This window comes from Protopterus annectens, chromosome 7.part0, assembly GCF_019279795.1.
Source record: "Protopterus annectens isolate FY-2018-M chromosome 7.part0, PAN1.0, whole genome shotgun sequence".
NCBI lineage: Eukaryota > Metazoa > Chordata > Ceratodontiformes > Protopteridae > Protopterus > Protopterus annectens.
In genome coordinates, this window is record NC_056739.1 from 1,707,907,869 (window position 1) to 1,707,923,219 (window position 15,351).

At 36.2% G+C, this 15,351-nt stretch overlaps 1 protein-coding gene across 1 annotated transcript in view; it reads right to left on the reverse strand.

Annotated features, from left to right (window-relative positions):
* Nucleotides 1-15,351, reverse strand: part of LOC122807189 (cytochrome P450 27C1-like) — a 413,262-nt gene that overhangs the window by 360,241 nt on the left and 37,670 nt on the right. The window lies entirely within an intron of this gene.

Consider the following 15,351-nt stretch of genomic DNA (forward strand, 5'->3'; position numbering starts at 1 on the left):
ACATACATCACTTGGGGAAAAAAACAAAACTGTCCTGCTTGAAAGGCATTATTTCTTTGCTTATGTAGTGTACTGTCCTAAAGATACACTCTCGTAGTGATAGCTAGGATGTATCATCCTAAGCATACATCCCAGCTGTTGCTACTAGAGTGCATCCTCTTAAGGATGCATCTCCAGTTCTTACTACTACCCTATTAGGATACATCTCCAGAAGTTGTTACTACCCATTTACTCTCCTCCTGCTACCCTAGTTCAGGGCCCTCAGATTGGTTTCCTGCCATACTGGTATCAGTTCCACTGTTCTCAGCCAATAGTTTGTATCAATATTGTTGCAGCCCAAATACAGCATTTATAGAACTTCAACCAACATTATTATACCCACTTGGTCACCCTTTCCAAACCTTTCACTAGACTCTTCCCCATTGTTCACTGCTACACCTGTCATTGCATCATCAGCAAATAGAGTAAAGAACAGGATAAAACTAATAGGTGTCTTTCAAACAGAAATGAGTACCAGACAAAAAAATTACCCATGTGGTACTAAACTAACTGCCTTCCTTATTTCTGACATCATCGTTCTCACTACTACCTTCTGTCTCCAATACTTCAACCATGCAACTGTCCACTTCCTTTGCCTTGATCTTATCTCCGCTGCCTGCAGTTTTCCTAGCAGCTGCCTGTGAGAATCAGAGTCAAAATCCTCGATGAAGTCCATGTACCCCTTCAAGTTATTCTGTAACAAAGTAATAAAACACCTGTCTGTTACCTTGGATATTACTTCCCTCCCAAGTTACTCTGTAACTCAGTAATAAAAACAGATCATCTTCCACTCATGAGAAAATATTAATTCTTATCCTTGAGACTTCTTCTGGAAACACTGCCAGCCGTCTCTCCATTTTCTACCTATGATACTCCCTGCCACCACTGTTAACAATAAAACTAATTTTCTGCGCTTTCTGTACTGCCTTTCTGCACCTCTCTTTACAAAAGTATCCCACTTGCCATTTTCAGGTCCTCAGGCATTTCTGTACTAACCAGTGATCTATTAAAAAGGCCTCTGATTGGACATCTCACTGCTTGGACTCCCGGTCAACACAGGAGGCAGCCTATCTGGTACTTATGTTTTATCCTTCTCACATGTTAGCCAATTCCTTCTCAATGCCCTCCCTTGCTATTCTGATGTCTGTCCACTACTCTCTTCACTCTGCCTTACTCCATCTAAAAATACTCCCCTTGCTTTACACCATCTAAAAATGCTCCCCTTGCTTTCTGTTACGACAAAAGCAAAGTATTCCTTAAATGTTTCTATTTTCCCTCCTGTCCTTTCCTTTGATTTCCCACCCATCAGCTTGCCCATGAGTATCCTTCCTTGCTTTCTTTCCTTAAGGTTAATAAACCTTTGTTCTTGCTTTGAACTCTTATATCAGCTCCCTTTCAGATTATGGCTTTCTGCCCTGAATTCCTTTGTTCCTCTTCTGCTTGTCTATTTGTACTGCATCACCTTCACATTCCTATTCCCTGTCTTTTACCATAATTGTTGGCTTCACTCTCTTTTATAACTACATTGGCTTTCATTACCTTTTTCACCTTCCTTACACCCTTGTCCATATCTCTAAGTACTGCATCCCTGAACAACTGTCATTGCTTGTTTACTGCTCCTGTTTGTCCCCAGTCCCATAACTTGCTGATTTTACTCAGATCATCACAACTGTATTTTACAGTCTTACTCTTTTCTTTACCTAAACCAGTCGCATTGTGTCTACAGGATAATAGCACTCTCATCAGGATATCTCTGAAACTCACCACCTTGGTTAGGACCAGATCTAGAATTTTATCAACTCCCAATCTCCTCTGCCACGGAGCTCAAAATCTCACAGTCTGCTGCTGGTATATTCATCCTTCTCATGAGTACAACCCTGCACCTACTATCAGAGTTCTTTTTATCCAACCTCTAATTCTTCTCTTTTGATATGTCTAGGGGACAATATATTATAAATCCAAGGACTGCCTTGAAGAAACATTTGTGCTGGTATTGGCTCTGTGAACACTTGTGCTGGCTTTCTGGCTACTTTTCACACTTTTCATTGAAAGCAACATCAAAAACTTTACCGCAGACTGCAATCATAAATATATATGCTAGAACCTATACAGTCCTGCAAATTACTCTGCATCTGCACACTGCAAGCTCTATTTATAATGCAAAGATTCTCCCAAGCATCAAAACCTAATATAACTGGCCACTTTATCTGATTTTACAGTGACACACTAGGAAAATTAGCTTTTATTTTCTGTATCTGCATTTACAAATAAATAAAATCTAACCCAATCTGACCCAATGGCTTTAGCATATGCCCTGCATATGTCAGAAGAGATCATGGTTACATATCAAAACTAGCCAATGTCAGTGCTTTAAAGGTAGCTTCTGATAAAATATGGCATTCAGCACCTGTATCTAGCTTTAAATTATAATTCCTGTCTCAGAATAAAAATAATTTTCTGCAGTCTCTGTACTGTACTACACAGACAGAGATACACACACATATGTTTATGCAGGCAACATTGCAAGACGAGGGTATGCATAATACAGATATTACTACACAACACAAGAGTGTTGTAAGGTACAAGCCTGAAGGGTATGCAATAGCACCTGCACCAGACAAACCCCTAGTGCCTTATGGCACTTATAAAATAGACGTTATTGGAAATTATTATTACTACTACTACCATTATTAATATTATTTTGCAGATTGAATTTTATGTTTAGAACTTGACAACTTATATGTCTTTTAGTGTATTTTAATGTAAAATAGTTCATCTGCCCACTAACTGATTGTTGTGCAAGGTTATAACTTTTTAATTCTAGTATGAAGATTTCAGGACAGTCAAAGTGCTATGTGCTGTTCTGCAATTCCATTTGTAAGTGTCATTTCACAGTCAGATTCATAAACTGCATTTTGTATCTGAGCTAATCAAATTCATTGTCATACTCCTATAGATACTGTGTTGAAAACTGAGTCTAATATGCTAACTTTCAGCAGAGTTATGAACATTTATTGAATGTACTTTGAAAAACACACACATCTTGGCTGTCTGGTTAAGCTGTCATGCTTAAAGCTTCTGTGGTAACAATTTTTATTTATGGAATTCATCCTTTTTTCAAGATTTTTTTTTTTGTTAAAGATGACTGCACATTCTTCTTCCATGGCAGGTCAGAGTTAGTGGCAAGATTAAAAGTGGCTACCAGTGAGACTTTGAAATCTATGAGGGAGGCCAGATCTGTGACTAAATGGGCGATCTAGGTAACCTTGACATATCTGATGCACAGGCAAACAGTATTTGTCAGTTTTCTTTGGCCATTTTATGAATAAATATAGACACATATATATTTGTGTGTGTGTGTGTGTGTGTGTGTGTGTATATATATATATATATATATATATATATATATATATATATACACACACATACACATACACATACATACATATACACACACACACACACACACACACACACACACACACACACACACACACACATTTTTTAACTGAATTTAAATGACAGACCCAAACATAGACGTTCAAAACATTAAACACAAGACATCGACAATGCAAACACTGACATGCTACTAAGTATATTCTGAACAATAACCTCCGTACTTGCAAAATTAAAAGACAAAAAATGTAAAAACAATCTTTTTTTCAGAGGAGCAAGTATATCTGCATCTCCACATCACCTAATTTTATATATATATATATATATATATATATATATATATATATATATACACACACACACACACACACACACACACACACACACACACATATACATACACACACTCACTATTATATATATATATATATATATATATATATATATACACACACACACACACACACACACACACACACACACACACACTTGCACTGAGATTGCACAATAAATTGGAGAAAAGGCATATAACCCAACCCTGAGAAGTGTGCGATCCCACACACCTGTCAACCACAGTCGACCTTATTTGACCAAACATTTTATACACACACACACACACACACACACACACACACACACACACACACACACAGTATGCATATACAGAGCTGCCTCCCACACTACCTTCCAGCTGTCCCATACCCCTTTCCAGGCTTCTACAGAATTCCATCCCACCACCCATTACCTAGTCAGGCTGTTCATTCCAAGATTCCACAACCCTGCATAAAAAATACTCTCCTAAGTCTAACTTGAATTTAATTTCCTTTAGCTGCATATGATTGTCCCTACACCCTCTTTCATTTTTGCAAAGCACTTCCTTAATTTCATATTTTATATGTATTAACCCTATCTGAATGTGTGTGTGTGTATGTGTGCGTCTAATAATATGCCCCATTAACATGTATCTGTAACCTAAACTACAGCTGGTTCCTGCAGTGAAGACCAATAAAACCAGTGAGATTATCTGACTTGCTGCCTTGGAGTGTGTGCAGCAGATGCAGAAACCTGGCCATAGGTAGCTCTCTTCCTTCAATTTTGGCTTCCAGAGTCAAAATGATGTTATCCTTAGTGTATCCAATTTAATACACTAGATCCAGCTGCTGTCTTCAAAAAAGATGCGTTTTCAAATAGATAGAAACTTTCACTTTGTAATGACTTCTTCAGTGCTATTAACGTTTTAGCTGCACAGCACACATATTTAATCATTTGGATCTTCATTCAAATGTGCAATATCAATCATTTATTCTGACTGGATAGCAATTATCTCCATGTTGATTGGCTGAGAATATCAGGCTTAGATGACCAATCACCTTAAAGATATCCCCCAAATCTGGACTAGTGCTTTCAAGTTCACCTAATTTGCATGCATGAAGGTGGTTCTTGAGTAGTTACTAGTCTTGCAGTCCATTGGACAGCTGAGAACCCTAACCTAAATTCCCAGTAGCTCCCAAGCACTGTCAGGTTAAGAGACTTGCTCAAGGTCACATAGTTTGTAAATGATGGCTGCAGGAATTAAACCCTATACCACAGGAACTACAGCTCACAGCCTTAAACCTCTGTACCAACTTGCAGACTACTGTGATTGGCAATGCCAGCTTTAAATTCAGTCTTGTTCCCCTAACAAAAATTACAGTGATTACAGTGGCAGTAAACTGAACTACATTAATGTGGACATTATTCCTATTAACCTCTTCACAATCATTGAGATGATTAACAAAAAGCTATTTTTGCCAGGGGAGTTTATGTGTGAAAGCAAAGGGAACATACATGATGATAGTGAAATGATCATTGATATGATATGTTGGGGTAGAGCACTGTAGAGATGTCTGACAGTAACAGGATGAAATGCATTACTGTGGCTATTTATTATTTCACATTAATCACAGTCTGATATTAGAGAGTACAAATAAGGCATTTATTTAGTGATGGTGAGGCAGGCTGTTGGGTGAAAGAAAAGTACAGTTTCAAAATCACTGTTGAACAAATAATGATACAGCTTTCATGGGACGGTGTAAGCCCTGACAGCAGCAAGCTGATATCCATCAATGTGATCATTCTGTCTTTAACTTTCTTTACAGTAAGACATCCAAACTGTGCACAGAAAGTGTATACATTTTTTGTGGCATGATCTATATGAAAGCAAATTACAAAGATCTCTGATATATCTCATTGGGAAGGAGACAATATATGTATTGGACAGCAAAATGTTGAAGTATATTACTATGACCATTATATTTGTGTGACTTATTCATACTCTGCGGTGGTGAATCCTTCAGAAGGGGTGCAATTTGCCTGACAGAATGTATGCAAAAAGAGCTACTACTAGTGCTTGTAGTATTTTAGAAATACAATGCATTTGCAACCCATGTTTTGTCTATCAAGTTGTTAATGATTATAATTTGACATAAATAAATAGGTTTGTCTTGTAACATCATACAACCCTCAGCGGAGTATATTACTTTTCACATGGCCCTCATGATCATTTGAGTTTGAGGTCACTGATCTACATGAATTTAAATTATCCATATCCTACCAAGAAAGATGAGACCATTACCTTGCACTGTTATCTAATATAATGGATTTTTTTTGCTCTTTATAAGCAACTATAAACATTAGCAATTGCCACTATTTTGTATGCTTCTTATAAGTTTTTAGTGTAAGATCGATAAATTGTAAAACTGTGTTAGTGATCTCTCTAAAGCTCTGTCCACCAAGCTGGATTACAGTACATCCACTACCTAACCCACAATTCATAGGCTCATCTGCTACATTCAGTTGCACTAAGAATAGGTTAACATTTCATTTGGAAATGCTTTACTTTTCTCCAAAGAGGAACACTTGGATAAATCAGCACTAATCTTCCTTTCAGCTCTTTTAGCACAACCGTTTTATAGTTTTTTTAATTATACAGGGTTTTACTGCATCCACAATTTTACCTCAAAAATAACAATTTCTTGCTTAAATTTACATTAAGAAGCTGTGCACAGTTTACTACTGCATCAGTAAAAAGCTTCAGCTCTATTGCAGAGAGTAGTTTTTGGCTACACTTTGTATACTGTGCTGTGTTTCTCTTTTACTTTTGTTACATGTACTGCAAACTACTTAACGAAGATCTTCTATAATTATTTGCTGCCTCCACTGCTACAGCAATACTTAAAAGTATTTCTGAATGCTGTATTGGTTTCTGTTAGAGAATGGGTGACCTGTAGATCAGCAGCCTGACTGGAGAACGAATGTTCTCCAGCAGGATGTTAATCTACAGGTAATGCCTGCTAAAAAACAAGTCTAATGGTTCACTGCAGCATATCAAGTTACCATGCAGCTTGGACCGAAAGTAACCTAACATCTGCCATTATTTTACATTCACTAAGCAGCGCTTTTGCTGTTTAGTGAGTGTAAAAAAAAAAAAAAAAAAAAAATATATATATATACATATACATAAGTAAGTGTGCTAATGCCTATGTGTGTGTGAGTGTAAGCGTGCATTTGAGTGAGAGAGAGAGAGAGAGAGAGAGAGAGAGAGAGAGAGAGAGAGATGGAGCCATTATTTTACACTAAGAAGCACTTTTGCTGTTTAGCAAGTATAAAAACTAAAATGACACAGAAAAAAAGTGTGTGTATATTTATGTTTCTGGCTATGTGTATATCAGTGTGTATGTTTCTGTTTCCATCTGTGTGAATGTATGCATGCTTGTGCTCATGAAAGTGAGGTGTGTGAGAGAGAGAGAGAGAGAGAGAGAGAGAGAGAGAGAGAGAGTGAAGATTCAAAGTGATCAAGCACTGGCAGCAGTAAAGAGGTTTGTGTACCTGTCAACTTCTTACTTCAAGTTATCTGGATAAATTCTAAAACAAAGGGGAACAAAGGCTCAAAATAGGAACACATTTTAAATATTGCTGTTATAAAATCACAAGTCTTTTTCAATAATAGGATTTATGTTAGCATGCATTTTGTGGAGTCCAAGTTTGTGTGTGTGTGCGTCTGTGTGTGTGTATGGGAGAGAGACAGGGTGAGATCATTGACCAGTGACAGCAGCAGTAAACAGGTATGCATACCTCTCAACCTCTTAACTCAAGAAATCTGGATAAAGTTAAAAATAAAGAGAACAAAGGTTCAAAAACAGGAACAGAGTTTATATATTGTTCTTATAAAATAACAAAGTAGATTAAATAATGGGATCTGTGTTAGCATGAATCTTCTAAAGTCTGAAAGTAGAATGTATGTCATTATTTAAGGACTTCAATCCCTAATGACAATGACTGGCAACAAACCGCACATTTTAGGAGTAAGGGACCAAAAGGTACAGTAAATATATGGATATTTTTTGAAAAATATTATGCTTTGTATGTAAAATGCTTCCTCCAACACCATTTACATATACTACAACAACTTTGAAACATTAGGTGAAGGGGAAATTTTACATAAAAAATATATAAAAAAATAATACAGCAGTAAAGAAAATAATTAAGTAAAACTCAACAATTTTATAGACAGCCCATTCTCTAAGTGCAATAATGCCCTCCAAGATGTGATTTACTGTGTAAATTATACCCTTCCAGGGGTAAAGAGGCCCTCTGTCTGTGGCAGTGGGCCTCATATCACACCTCTGGATGGGCGTTATTTACACAGTAACACACACCCTGTTGGGCATTATTGCTTGCATAATACCCTTCTTTTCATATATTATTTGTTTATTCCATATGCATTTCTAACATTCAATATCTGCAGCAATTTCATTTCTTAACTGGTCTTGCACAAATTTACTCACTTCTTCTATATACTCTGATATGAATTCAATATGTTTCCTAATAGTAGACTTAAGTTTTACATCTTTCCAATAACTCCCTAGATTCACAATTAAATGATAATTTAATAAACTAAAAGTTGCATGTTTCACTGGTTTTGGTAGGTGTTAATTCCACAAGCAAAGTTTTCTGTTTTCATTTATAATGTAATTAGTGATTAAAAGGTCCCATTCTTTCACTGTAACCATCTAATGATTATTAGTTGTTTTTAGACTGAATGCAGCCAAAGTATCTATGGTTCCCATTCTCTTCTTTTTATTTCCTCACCTACAAGCGGAAACAATTGCTGGCCACTTTAAATGCACATAACTCATCACCAAACTTCCAACAAGGCTAAGGATGTCGGTGAGGGTTTAAAGGAAATGCCAGACCTGAATGGATTAATGGCTGATTTAACTAGACTTGCACATCTACATTCTCAAACAATGGTGTCCCAGGCAGAAAAGCACAGTAATGCCATGGTTAATAATACTGACTCATCTTTACTATGTAACCAGCAAGTGATGTCCCGGGGAAATGGATTGTATCCGTCCTAAAACTAGGGTACATATTTTATTGCATACTGTGATTTCTAACAATGGCCTAGTTTACAGTATGGATTTTTTTATGATTTACAGTTATAGTGGGCTGGAAATAAAGCTATAACATTTCAATCTTTTTAAACAAGGGTTTAGTTTTGTTCCATTGTATATCCGATGTACAGGAGATATTAACTAATGTCAAGCTAATTGAAGGCAGGGAATTTAGTAATTGTGGTTTAAAGAGAGAGAGAGTGTTTATAACCCAACTACTCATCCAGCATTATTAATGTATGAAAATGGTGGAAAGAGGGGAAAGTGCATTAGAAGTTATTTGAAAAGGAAACACATTTTTCATTACAATATGTACAGCGAAAAAAAACTTTTAAGAAAGAATTTTCAGGAAATAAAACCTTAAAGGTAATTAAACCTGAAGGGAGGTGAGGGTGTGTGGCTATAATGGATTATTTAGATACATTAGTCATTTATTGAATATCTTACAAGGGAGTGACAAATATTTGGAAGTATCCGTAGCTGGAATTAATGTGGCCTATGACAGAAAAGACCTGATGATTTACAGTTATCACAAGGGTCTATTACTAACATTATATACAATTTTTTAATATTAGACCACCAGTCATTCTATCTATATTTGGCATACCCAAGGTGAATAAATCCATAGATCCCCCCTCAAGACCAGTGGTACCACCCAAAGGGTCAAAAACATAGGAAACTGGGCCATTTATTTATCAAATTAAATATCTTTTGAGAGAGTCTTGTGATTTCTTGGGATTGGTGACAGAAGAATTTTATAAGGAAGATTTTAGTGTTGACCTTTTTTTCTGAATACCACACCAAGTAGGATTGGAATGGTTTGAAGAGGTCTTATCTGAATGTGATTTTTCTGAATAATTTTGGAAGTGAAGTTATTAATAGAATTTAATGAAGTTGATTTGATTAATAATTTTTAAAACTTACCTTCAAAATGTAAACAACAGGTCCAAAATGTAGAAATAGGGGCAGCATATGCCCCCATATATGTCAAGATGGTCCTGTAAACATGAAAACAAAAATATATTTTAATTCCACTTTCACTAATTATTGGTCCTTGTACATCTGGATGAGTTAAATTTGTTTTGGATAGAAACACGAGAGGTCAGTAGAATTCTTAGATTACATTAAACGGTTTATTATCATATCTTCATTCCTGCAATGTGCGTATTATAATTTGTGCGAAATGTGTGAGCGAAAATGGGAACAATGACAGTGAAATGTCGAACGTGGAAGTGATGAATGTTCAAATTTGACACAGTTCGAACATTCATCACACATCTGCACCTCTATGTATTCAGCAAACCACAGTAAAGACCGTTTTTACAGGGGGGCAAGCCCCCCTGCACCCCCCCATATGGGGGGGCTGTGCCCCCACACGCCCTGCTACTTGCATATACAAATTCTGAGATCGCACTACAGTAAGAGAAAGGGAACATTTCCTGATCCCCACTATAGTGCGTTCTGCATTAAAATGTACAAAGTCACAACATCTCAATAACCCATACATATAAAATAATGTTTACTGTTACCATGGCGACGTAAGGGTACCCTTTACCTGTAGTGTGGAATCCATTGCAGTATTTCTAGGAGTACAACAATTGCCTGTATAGTAATCCGTTTTGGACTGTTAGTTCATGGTTGCGCAACTATACACGATCTTTGCCAGTAAAGGATCGTGTAATCACAAGTGCGAACAGAATGTAACTTGCATTGTTAATACTGAAATGCACTTGTGCGAAATACATTTCCTATTCGAAATGCTGCACTTCAGCTTTATAATATTCACAGATATGAGTTGGTCTTGAGCTGATTTCGACCTTTTCTCATTTTTGAGATTTATATATAATTTTTTGGAGGAAAGAATGCACTATTCAGACATTTAAATTGTTTTTTTCTTTATTTTTCACCAACTGAATCTGGTATACCTTGTAAGGAAATACTTTTTAATTCTTAATTATTTTTCAGAAGTAGTCATACATACCATAATAAGAACATAGTAAAAGGCCAGTTAGCTAGACTAGCGCAAATGACCTCAGATCATGCCAAATTTTTAAAGGAGTGTGATGTTTTATTGAACATCTTCTTAGGGAGAGATTACCCTAAAGAGTTTTTAGCAAGACTAAAAATGAGGTCACTGAAGGCTAGTGTGATACATACACCCCTATAATGGGGAAGGGACTTACTTTTTCATCCCCTAATATGGGCGGGGGGGGGTGGTAAGGAAAATTTTGATCAAGAGTTGGTTTTGAAATACTATCATGACACTAAAAAAGTTAATGAAATTATGGGGAGATGTTTTCCTAGTTCCCTGTTATATGTGTGAAATACTGGGGGAAAACAGTTATTATTCATAAGAGAAGCAGGGATATCAAGGAGTACCTTAAAAAAGATTAAAATAAAGAACACTAGCCTGCAAAAAAATGGGTACGTATAGGTGGGATTCATGTAACCAATGCAGCTATATAGCCAACACAGATCATATATATTTACAGAGTGGTGGTTATACAGTCAGAGCCACAAAATGTTACAACTGCTGCAGTAAAGGAGTTATGTATCTAGCTTGTTGCAAAAAGTGCCCATCCTATGTAGGGAAAATGGAATGAGTTTTGAAAAAGAGAATTTTTATGAACACTATTATGACACAAAATACTGTAAAGAAACAAATGCATTATACAAGCATTTGTATTGTTATTGTAAATATTATAGGTTTTCCATGAGAGACAAAAATAGAGTATAAAGAATTATACAATAATGGGCCATTGTTATTCAGAAATGTGCATGTTGATTGGACAGCCCAACCAGTGTGCCTGTTGTAAATTGAGCATACACCAATAGAATAAAGTCTAAGCACTTAAGTATGATTTCTACTTGAATATGCTGAGGTAAAAGCAAAATGGAAGGAAGATTGGGTATGTTTCTGTTTCTTTATTTTTGAGAATGTACTATAGGCTGCGGTAGTGCAGTGGTTAGCATTGTCGCATCACAGCAAGAGGTTCTCCCATTCGATTCTCGGCTGGAGCGCCTTTCTATGTGGAGTCTGCATGTCCTCCTCGTGGTCGAGTGATGCTAAAGACATGCAGGTAGGTGCGAGCGTGAATGGACATGCCTTCTTTGAAGGTTGGGCATCAGGCTGGCAACTTGGCACCGTAAAAATCCACTATCAATCATGAGCGGACTGGAGTTCCGCTGTGGCGACCCCTAACCGGGAAAAGCCGAAAGACTTTTAAGGCCTAATTTTCCTTCTACTTCTGTGCTGCCCTCATAAAATCTCAACAGAAAAAAACAGCAATAGAGGTTCTGTTTTCTCCATTGCTTCTCCTGTACTGCACTGATGTACTGTGGAAAGGTGGGTGCTCAAGTCCCGTATACATGCTCAGTACATCAATAAGGAAGGAAAATTGCAGAGAACACTTCAACACCCTTATACAAAGACTTCATTTAAGAAAGGTAAGCGATTCCTTTCTTAAATAATGTCATTCTATGACAGGAATAATCCACTTCTGGGCGTGACTATATTAGGATTTACCCACACCCACTCATGGATTACTGCTTAATTACTATGGCAATTAAAATTGGACACGGGTGAAACACATGCTCTGCAGTTCATTAATGCCTACATTAAATGTACACTATTCTTAGTGAACAAACAACACAAACATAGCTCATGCCTTCTTCCTCCTAATTTTAGTTTTCCTACTGATTTTCTTGCAGCTTTAAATATTGAGGGGGATTCCTAAATGTTATCAAAGTCTAGACTACATGTACACTTGCTGTAATCTTTCTGAGTGACTTGAAAGTGCAAGAAAATAAGGTAGGCATGTTTTTGAATACAGACTGTGTACACTTAATAACACTTCTACTAAGTGTACACTAATTGTACACTTTTGAGTGAACAGAAAACACAGACATAATTTGCACCTTTTTCCTCCTAATTTTAGTTTTCCTACCGATATTCTTGCAGTTTTAAATACTGACAGGGATTCATAAAGGTTACCACAAAGTGTAGACTACATGTACACTTAGTGTAATCTTTCTGAGTGACTAGAAAGCACAAAAAAATCTGATAAGAATGTTCTTGAGACATTGTGTACACAGTGTAGGCTTTATTGAATCTGGCCCTTAGTGTACACAGTGTAGCTGTTATTGAATTTGGTCCCATCTGAATAACAATATATCTATATCTAAATCTAGTGTGTTGAAACTAGAGTCATTTAAATTGTAGGGATATGACTGATTTATTATTTTTTTTATATATATTATATTGTGCTACTACAGATATTCATTCATTTTGTAAATGTTATAGATGACTTTCAAGATTTTTTAAGAGTGTTAATTATCAAGTATTTTATTAGTAAACATATGGGACTTGTATTACGGAAAAGATGTTAATGGGAGAATGATGAAGAATGAGTTATGCAATCTTTCTGTTTTTTAAAAGATTTGGGACGGGATCTCACACAATGTTCTGATGAAGTCTTACTATGTTGATGATGAAAGCACTCAACACTGTATAATAAATAATCATCATTAGTTTAGTGTCTGTGGTTCTTGAGTACACAGAATGTATTACTGGTTTTGATAGATAAATTCCAAAAGCAAAAACTAGTAGTTTTTCTCTTTTCATTTAGAATTTAGTTGTTGATAAAATGTTCTATTCTTTCACAGTGATCATCTCAGGATTATTATTTTTTAGATCAGATGCTTTTTTTAATTTTATATCCTCCTCTACAAGCTGATGCAATGGCTGGCTACCTTAAATGTATAGACATCATCACCGATCAAAATGAAAGGTGTACAGTGAACATAAAGTCAGAATGTTTCAATTTCAAAATTCATTAGACAAGTCTAGCAATTAATGCAGTGTACATGACTTAGTATATTAGAGGATCAGCCCAGGTTGGAAGGTTTGGAGACAAAGCCACAGAGGCAGGATTACGCTGGTTTGGACATGTGCTGAGGAGGGATGCTGAGTATACTGGGAAAAAGATGCTAAGGATGAAGCTATCAGGTAACAGGAAAAGAGGAAGGCCTACGATAAGGTTTATGGACGTGGTGAGAGAGGACATGCAGGTGGTTGGGTGTGAGAGCAAGATTCAGAGGACATGAAGAAATGGAAACAGATGATCCGCTGTGGTGACCCCTAACGGGAATAGCCGAAAGAAGATGATGACATGACTTAGTCACTGAGAAAGCTCTTCATAAATACAACCTTGCACAGGCTGGTGAGCTAATGTGATGGGAGAAGCACTGAACCAACATGGCTTGTAAATAATTATAGGCATGTTACAGTAGAATATTTACTTTTCACAATGTCTACCAAAACAGTTAAACCCCTAACACAGTCAAGAAACTAATTAACAACATTGCAGTACCAAGCTTGATTTGTTTTCTTTCCCTAAATTAACAAGAAAATATCAACATCTGATTACATTTTTTTCAAAATTTGCTTTCAGTCCACTTAGCCATTTACCAGATCTCCATAGCTTGCCTAAATGTTGTCTTTTCATATCTTCAGCTTCTTTGTCCTCCTTGTTACACTTTGTCCTCCTTGTTACAAGTATAATGTTATGACTAAGGCTAATGTTTCCTAATCAGACAGTTAGCTTTTTATTCCTCCCTCTTTCAAGTACAATTTTCAGATTTCTTTTTTTGTTCTTTTCCTCAGTCTTGTTACATATTTCCATGACACCAGTGATTGTAAATATTATCTTTCAAAAAACAAGTAATCTCCTTGGTATCCCCGAAGTCTCAAAACAACCCACTAAAGTGTAGTGGGTCCAAAAACAAGCCAGTGTAAGAAATTTCTGTATGGAAGATTTTCAGTCCATATATTTCTAGTCAATCACTGTGTAGTAATCAGATCAGACAATAGTAGTAGAAGTAACAAACTTAAACTAGTCTTAAGTCAAAACAAAACAAAACAAAAAATAATAATAGAAAATATATAATTGTACAGCATTACTAAGTATTCGAAAGTAATCCAAGCAAGGAAGGCAGTTTGTTTCCAGTCAAAAATAATCCATTCTGTGTGTCTGTGTACTTAATAAAGGATTTTCGACTGGAAACAGACTGTCTGCCTTGCTTGGATTACTTTTAAATACTTAGTAATGCTGTACAATTATATATTTTCTATTATTATTTTTTGTTTTGTTTTGTTTTGACTTAAGACGAGTTTAAGTTTGCTACTTCTACTACTATTGTCTGATCTGATTAATATACAGTGATTAACTAGAAATATATGGACTGAAAATCTTCCACACAGAGAAGTTTCTTACACTGTCTTAAATATTATCTTTCCAATTGTTTTGAATACTCCAAGCCTTCTGCAGCTTTTTCATCAATGATCATATGCTGATTCCCTTATAATCTCAATTATTGTAGTTACCATGGTCCTACAATATTCTTTCAGCTACACAGCAGTAGTGCCACAATCTTTAGCTGGCTTCCTCTTTTTTTTCAATGAAGTGGTGGTGCTAGTAAA